The sequence below is a fragment of the Microtus ochrogaster genome, chromosome 16, assembly GCF_000317375.1.
Source record: "Microtus ochrogaster isolate Prairie Vole_2 chromosome 16, MicOch1.0, whole genome shotgun sequence".
NCBI lineage: Eukaryota > Metazoa > Chordata > Mammalia > Rodentia > Cricetidae > Microtus > Microtus ochrogaster.
The window spans coordinates 11,794,189-11,801,143 of record NC_022018.1 but is presented as its reverse complement, the minus strand read 5'-3'; the positions used below and the strand labels follow the sequence as shown (position 1 = coordinate 11,801,143).

The 6,955-nt window shown below is 48.8% G+C and overlaps 1 protein-coding gene across 2 annotated transcripts in view; it reads right to left on the bottom strand.

Annotated features, from left to right (window-relative positions):
* The window catches only part of Ston1 (stonin 1), a 43,179-nt gene that overhangs the window by 23,635 nt on the left and 12,589 nt on the right, over window positions 1–6,955 (bottom strand). Inside the window, exon 1 of one of the 2 annotated variants that reach the window (XM_013349020.2) lies at window positions 3,299–3,348. The exons of the other annotated variant lie outside the window; for it this stretch is intronic. The gene's annotated coding sequence lies outside the window, so the exon portion shown is untranslated. Of the gene's footprint in view, window positions 1–3,298; window positions 3,349–6,955 lie in introns of those variants that run through there. 2 annotated transcript variants of the gene reach the window in all.

The window sequence follows — 6,955 nt, the reverse complement described above, 5'->3', positions numbered from 1 at the left end:
AGATGTTCTGCCATGTGGCCTTGGTCACCTCGGGAACAAAATTCATTACCTATGCTGATCATCACTAAGGTGGGTCTTGGGTAATCATGGCTGCCTCTGTGTCCCACAGCAAATGATTCTGAGTTTTTTTCAGGGCTAGACCTGGCTGCTACTGACCAGAAACACCCACATCTATACATCAGCTCCACCTACCAAATGAGAGAACAAAATTGTGCTTGCTTTTGTCCTCACCACCCCCATGGAATTCCACAAGTGTGTATATGTGAATATACAGTGGCTTGAGCCATTGTGAAATTAGAGAATTTTTTTAAGGCACATAAGGACAAACCAGGCATCAAAGATTGGCCTCCACTGATGTGTTGGCCCCAAATCTAGATATTAATAATATTCATATTCCTAGGTTTGGGGAACACTTGCAAACCACATGTTAATTTTATAATATTTCATAAGGTACTGAAGCCTTTGAAATTCTTTCACATGGAAAGATAGGCCAGATGTGCGTAACCGGACACCAGTAACTGGGTCTGCCAAAACAGGGGCTGGCCGGGTAGCCTCTATTTAACCTCAAGGAGCTCACACTCTGAGTTTGCAGGCTCTGCCACTGAACTCTGAGTGACTCCTGTTCAGGACGCATTCTGAAGGCCACCCCAGACGCCTTTGCATAGCCCCATCCAGCAAGACCCATAAGTTCCTAACACATCCAGCCCTGCAGTATGAAGGCTCAGCTGGCTCTCAGTGCTGACCGCTGGCCACTGGCCAACCCTATTCCCAGCTCTGTGCTCCACCCACACCCATCTCTCCACCACGAATCCATTCTTCTCCTGTTCATTACACACAGAGACCCCCCTGTATAAGTTGCCCATGCTGTTGGGTCTGGGTCTCACTCAGTCTGCGGTGAGTATGGGTATAGTATTCTAACAGCTCTGCTTCTCTCTGGCTCTCCATTTAAACAAGTCTCTAATCCCAAGGCTTTGCCAAGATGCCTTCAAACTTCCATAACCCACGAGGATTCACTCTCCAAAGAACAGGTCTACTGAGAAGCGGGTGCCTCCCGGCCTGAGCTCTCTAAGGCTCCAGCAAGCAGGCTGCAGGTGGGGAGCTTCTACACGGTGAAGGACCACAAGAACACCTCCACTTGCGTTCTTCCAAGCCTCACCTTCCCCTCATCCATCAAGAAAGGTTGTTCCTGTCACCTTGAGTTCAGGAGGCTCCTGGCTGCTCTAATGGTGCAGTGTGACAGATGAGACAAGTCACAGCACAAGGATAATGTCACCTTTCACCTTGCTGAAGCTCTGGGACAAAGGCATGGAGGCAGCCGATAAACCTTCAGGGTCGCATTCTCCATCACTATCTTTGCAGCCACAGGAGAATCTCTGAGCAGGGACCCCAGCTGAGCCCACTTTATCCACAGATCCAGAAAACAATATAGAAACTCTAACTTGAAGTCTTTACTGTTGTGGTATATGCCTATGTGGTAAAATATACATAAATGTTACCATTTAACCATTTTTAAGTGAATATTTCAGTGTTATTAAGAACATTTGTGGAGGGGTTGGAGAGATGGCTCAGTGGTTAAGAGCACTGGCTACTCTTCTAGAGGACCTGGGTTCAATTCCCAGCACCCACATGGTGGCTTGCAACTCCAGTTCTAGGTGATCTGGCACCCTCACACAGACATACACGTAAGCAAAACACCAATGCACATAAGAACATCTGTGGACTGGGGAGCTGGATCTATGGGTAAAATGCTTGTTATGCAAGCTTGATGACCTGAGTTCAAGTCCTGAGAACTCAGACATAGTAGTGCAAGTACCTTTAATCCCAACATGCCCCTATGAGGAGGTAGGAGACCGGAGCAGGAGAATCTAAGGGCCAGCAAGCCTGGTTTATGAAGCAGCAGAGGCCATATCTCAAATAATATGGAAGGCAAGGACCTACAAGCACCCAAAGGTCTTACCTCCAAACACATGAACGTATGTGCAGCTGCACCAACACACACACACACACACACACACACACACACACACACACTCAACTACTATTACCATCCATTCCCAGAATTTTAGCTTACTTAACTGAAATTTTGTGCTACAAGACAGTAACTCCTTGCTACCTCTTCCAGCCCCTGTCACCACCCACTCAGGTTCTTTCTCTGTGGCTTTAACTACTCTCAGGGCCTGCTATGACTGGAACTGTACACTGTTTGTCATTTGAGTCTGGTTATTTCTCTTAGCACAATGTCTTCAAGTCTCATTCATACTGAAGCCAGTATCAAAAGTCCATCCCTTTTTAGGACTGTACTGTATGGATATACATATTTGTTCCTCCATCCAGCCACTAATGAAAATGTCTATGCTCTATAGCAATAGTTATTAGATCAGAGTAGTCAATGGCTAGCACAGCAAAGTCGCCAAGGTGAGGACCTGGTGAGTCTGGCAGAAGCATGGGGCATTCCCAGGAAAGCTCAGAGTAGCTGTGTCTGGTGAGTGGCCCAGAATCCAGGCTGGGGCTTCGGAAAGCACTTGTCACCAAAGGCCAGGTGTCTCCTCAAGTCTCCACTCAGGCCAGGGACTGATGGAGTTTTATGCCTGTCCCAGTGTAGGCTAAAGACCTAAAGCCCAGGAAACATTTGGTAAAGTACCTGACATCAGGCCAGTTTCCACTGATCCTAGAGTGTCTCGCGGGATCTCTACGCATGAAGAACTGTACCCAGGAATGTACCCACGAACCAGGGAGCAGATGTTTATCTCTGGGAAGGAAATGCGGCTGCAGCATGGATGGCTGGGGAAACTCTCCCCAGGCAGCACAGGATCTCACAGCACTGGCTCAAACCAGTGGCAGCCACGTTGCAGAAGAGATTCGGCTAGCTACTAGTGAAGGAGGCATGCAGGATCCAGGCTAAGCCAACAGGATAATGAAGGTCCATGTTTAACATCCTCATGCAGCTTTTCCCAGGGCTCAGGGGCAGCAGAGCCTTACCTTCTCAGCAGAGGGTTAAGGGCGGGGCTCAACCCTTGGAATGGTACAGGACATGAAAGACGGTGAAGAGGACGACACAGGCTGAGTTACATAACTGAGTCCTGTTGTGCCTGGGACAACAGTCCTTCCTTCACTACAGAGGGATCAGTTCTACTGTGTCTCCCTCCAAACGTCACATCAGCCACCAACTGCAACACCCAGAACCAGAGGTCTGCCTCCAAGGCCTCCGTCACCTTTCACAGAAGACACAAAGAGCTCCACAGCTTCCCTGAAGTGTGGCTACCAACCGGAAAGGCTTGGGATGGAACAAGTCACCTACCTCAGGTCTCTCAAGCTTCAGGGACTTTGGGGACTGTTATACAGCATGATGAATGTGGCCTTGGAAGTCTGGAGCATTGGGAGCTGCCGATGCTGCTGCTGTTCTTGGGCCTTGGCGCAGACTCAGACTCTGTGTCTCTGAGAGCCTGGGACTGGCTCCCGAGTGAATTCTTCTGGTACAATGACCACACAAAGAGAAAGGCTTTGCTGCAGTGTAAACCCAGTGATGTTAGCAAACAGAGCGTGCTGTCCTGGCCAGAGGCCAGCCAGGAAGTCGGGGAAACTGTCCTGGCCCAGTTGCTCTGCCAGTAAACTAAGGGCTCCACTTAACCAGTCTCTGGGCATCTTTCTTCATGTGTATTGGAGCTTGCAAGCTACCCACATTCCCACCCAAACTGGGAAGGCAAAGAACAAGAGGAAAGAAACAAAAAATAAAGACTGAACATGTAGAAATGTAGAAATGTGGTAGAGGAAGGCAAGGTGACAAAGAAAAACAAAAGGGCAAAGAAAGGAATGGGATGGGAGGCTGGCATTGTGGGGAAGCGTGCTGCTTTGTGAAAGCTAAGAAAGCTCCTGGGTGGTACCCAGAACGGACTCTCCAAGTCTGAGAGTGAGGGTCTAGGTTAGACAGTCCTCTAGTAGAGCAAAGCAGAAGTGCTGGGAAGAGGCCTTCAGTTATCTGAAGTGCAGGTTCAGCTCGGCGCAGAACAGGAAGCCTCCACTCTCTCACTCTCTTAAGCATGTACGAAGTGTTGGAACGCCCCCAGAGAACCCCCGGCTAGGCCATGTCCTGACACACTAAATCTAACTCAGTTAGCTCTGCTTTTGGGGGTACAAAGACTAGAGTCCCCAAAGGCCAGTTTCCAGGACATTATGGTTTACCACATCACATTGTAAAGGAAAAGGCATGAGATCCAAGAGTTTAACTTAAAAGGATGGGGGGGGGGTGTTCCTCCTAGAATTAAATTTTTTTTAAAGAGACTTAACTTTTATAATTCAGGATTCATAATTCAATAATTCAAGTTCATAATTCAGGAATTTGTGTGTGTGTGTGTGTGTGTGTGTGCAGCACACATGTAGAAGTCAAAGGAAAACTTGTGCACACATGTGTGTGGAGTTGAGAGGTGAATTTTAGTGTCGTCAGGTGCTGTCCACCTTTGTGGCGGTTTGAATAAGAAACAACCCTCACTTGAACACTTGGTCCTCACTGGTGGCTAAGTCTGGGGAGTTGGAAGAAGATCATTAAAACGGCGGCCTTTGGGAGGCCAGGGCGGCCTTTGGGAGGCCATAGTCTTGCTTCACTCCAACTTCCCTCTTTCTGCTTGTGTTTGCAGGTGAGGATGTGACCTCTCAGCTCCCTACTCCTGCTCCCAAGCCTCCCTTGGAGGCCACTCTTCCCTCCGGCTGCCACGCCCACTCCCTCCGGCTGCCACGCCCACTCCCTCCGGCTACCACGCCCACTCCCTCCGGCTGCCACGCCCACTCCCTCCGGCTGCCACGCCCATTCCCTCCAGCTGCCACGCCCACTCCCTCCAGCTGCCACGCCCACTCCCTCCTGGTGCCACTCTTCCTTTCGGCTGTCCCGCCTCCCTGCCAACATGAACTCTCAACCCTCTAACACCATAAGCCCAGAATAAACTCTTCCTTCCTTGCGTTGCCTTTGGGTGTGGTGTTTTACCACAGCCAGAGAAAAGTGACTAATACAACCATGTTTGCTGAAGCGGAATCTCTCACAGAAAAACTGGAGCTCACCACTTAGTCCAGGATGGTTGCCCCTGAGCCCCAGCAAGCCTCCTGTCTCTGCCTCCTTGGTATTGGGATTAAAGGCATGGGCCACCCTGCCTAGCAAGAAATTTTTAATATGATATCCCTACTGAGGAACTAGGCAGAAGCTGCAGAGACTCCTCCAGTGATAAAGACCTGATTATTTTGTGAGCTCATTCCATTCTGATTGAGACAGGATTCAACTCTCCTCTCTTTCTTCAGGATCCACCCACACTGAGTTTAAACAGCTTCCCTCGCCCACCTTTCGGCTAACCCAGAGAAGCTGATGATGACCGGCACTGGGTCTTCCCATACTTCCTAAGAGCAGAAGGCGTGTTCATTCAGCCTGTCCCGGGCAGCACATTGCCCAGCCCTTTACCCTCTCGTGGGCAGTCGCCAGCCTCACCCACACACCGCCATGAGCCTTAACCTCACCCACACACCGCCATGAGACACGGCTGTTGCTTCTGCTTTACCCAGTCATCTTACCTCACAAGCCTACCCATGAGCTCTTGCTTCTTACACCAGTACAGTCAAAAGCTGAGGGACTGTCATGAGTGTTAAGAAAAAAAAAAGAGGCCGGGCAGTGGTGGCGCACGCCTTTAATCCCAGCACTAGGGAGGCAGAGGCAGGCAGATCTCTGTGAGTTCGAGACCAGCCTGGTCTACAAGAGCTAGTTCCAGGACAGGCTCCAAAACCACAGAGAAACCCTGTCTTGAAAAACAAACAAAAAAAAAAAAAAAAAAAAAAAAGAGGCAGCTTCTCCGGCACAAGATATCCAATTAGGTCAAATCAAACCAAATCAAAGTTTATTTATTAAGTAAGGCACTCTCGGGTAGCTGAGTGATGGCGGGGAGACAGGAAAGCAGGGAGCCCATGGAGACCCGAAAACCACATGTTTCTCCTCTGGGAGCCCACTTAAATACTCTGTGGGAGTGGTTCTGACCCTCCTCAAGGCGGGGTCAGGACCTGGCATGCTGGGATTTGGAGTCCAGACCAAAGCAACTCCCAGGCAGATGGGCTGGGATGGATGCCAGGGGTTGGAGGGCTACGCTCCAGACTTAACAATGAGGCCAACACTGGACAGTCCATAGTTCATTCCACTCGAGCAGAAGACAGCAAGTTGTTTGTCTTTAAGAAATAACTCTAGAATATTCAATGGGTATTGCATACTATGTTTTCTCAAATTACATTTGACAAACAGAGCAAGAGAGACCCAGAGAGGTGAAGTGTTGATCTCGGGACAATACAGACTAAAAAAAAAATGTATGTGAACTCTCGCTTTGTCTCCCACATTCTTCCTATTGCAGTTGAGTGCGAACAAGGCTATGTTCTGAGTATGATTAGGGCTAAGTTTCCCCTTCTTTGCCTGTTTATTATGCATTCTGTCCATTTTTAAATAAACAGTAACCCACTTAGACACTGATATGTGTTTAGAATTATTTTAAGAGTTGAAGTAATCTTCCTCTAGGGATCTGTGTCTTGGGGAATGTGCTCACGCAGTGTGTTCATGCATGTGTGTGTTTATGCGTGTGTGTTAATTCTCTCATGCATAAACACATTCAACAATAATCACTCAGCACTCTTAAGGCAATGCTGGAAATAAAAGCATTCTCAGTGTGCTCCGCTAGAGAACTCCCCGCCTGGTAAGGGCAACCCTCAAAAGCTATCCTAATATGTTAAAGACAAATGAAGGATTCCGTGGCCTTAATCAAGTATGATGGGAACGAAGGTGATAAGTACCCACAATTGGGGCTGACAAGGTGGCCCAATGAAAGGTGCCTGCCGCCAACTCTGATGGCCTAATTTCTATCTCAGAAGTTGCCTGCATATGAGGAGAGAACCGACTCACACAATCTGTCCTCCCACCTCTACATGTGTCCCTACACACACA